Here is a 1068-nt window from a genome sequence, read left to right on the forward strand (position 1 = left end):
TGTCTCTAGCTGCATATGTAGCAGAAGATGGCCTGGTCAGCCATCATTGGGAAGAGAGGCCCCTTGGTCTTGCAAACTTTATATGCCCCAGTACAGGGGAACACCAGGGCCAAGAGGTAGGAGTGGGTAGTAGGGGAGTAGGGCAGAGGGAAGGTATAGGGGACCTTCAGGATAGCATTTGAAATGTAAATGAAGAAAATATCTAATAGAAAAAAGAAAAATCGTTATCAACAGTTACCCTACTGTGTAAGAACACATCAGACTGCTTATTTCTGTGACTCAGTACCCATGTCTAAGTTTTCTGGTGTCTCCTAATACTTTATTCTCCCTAGCTTCTAGAATTCACCCTACTTTTTTCTTTATTTTTAATTGTATTTACATGTGAATGTAGATTTGAGTTCCAGTGCCTATGGAGAAGAAGTGTCAGTTCCCTTGGAGCTGAAGTTACAGATGGTTGTGAGCCACCTGATGTGGGTTATGGTAACCAAACTTGGGTCCTCTGGAAGAGGAATCTTAACCACTGAGCCATCTCTCCGGCTCCTAGAGAATTTGTTTTCTTTTTATTTGTTTTATGTATGAGTGGTCTCTGCATGTACACCTGCATTCCAGAAGAGGGCATCAGAACCCATTATAGATGGATGTAAGCCGCCATGTCGTTGTTGGCAGTTGAACTCAGGACCTCTGGAAGAGAAGCTGGTGCCATTTCTTCAGCCCCCCCCTTTTTAATAAAGTTTATTTTTTCATTAATTAATTCATTCATTTTAACATCCCGATCACTGCCTCCATTAGTCCCCCCTCACACAATCTCTCTCCACACCCTCATCACCTTCTCTGAGAGAGTAGGAGCCTCCTGGCTGTTCCCTCCCCCCACCCCCCCGCACATTAAGTCTCTTCAGTGCTAGGCATATCCTCTCCCACTAAGACCACTCAAAGCAGTCCAGTTAGGGGAGTGGATTCCACAGACAGGCAACAGCTTTAGGGACAGCCCCTGCTCCAGTTGTTGGGGAACCCACACGGATACTGAGCTGTACATCTTCTATATATGTCCAGCCTACAAATGCTCTTTGG

The sequence above is a fragment of the Mus pahari genome, chromosome 15 (assembly GCF_900095145.1).
Source record: "Mus pahari chromosome 15, PAHARI_EIJ_v1.1, whole genome shotgun sequence".
NCBI lineage: Eukaryota > Metazoa > Chordata > Mammalia > Rodentia > Muridae > Mus > Mus pahari.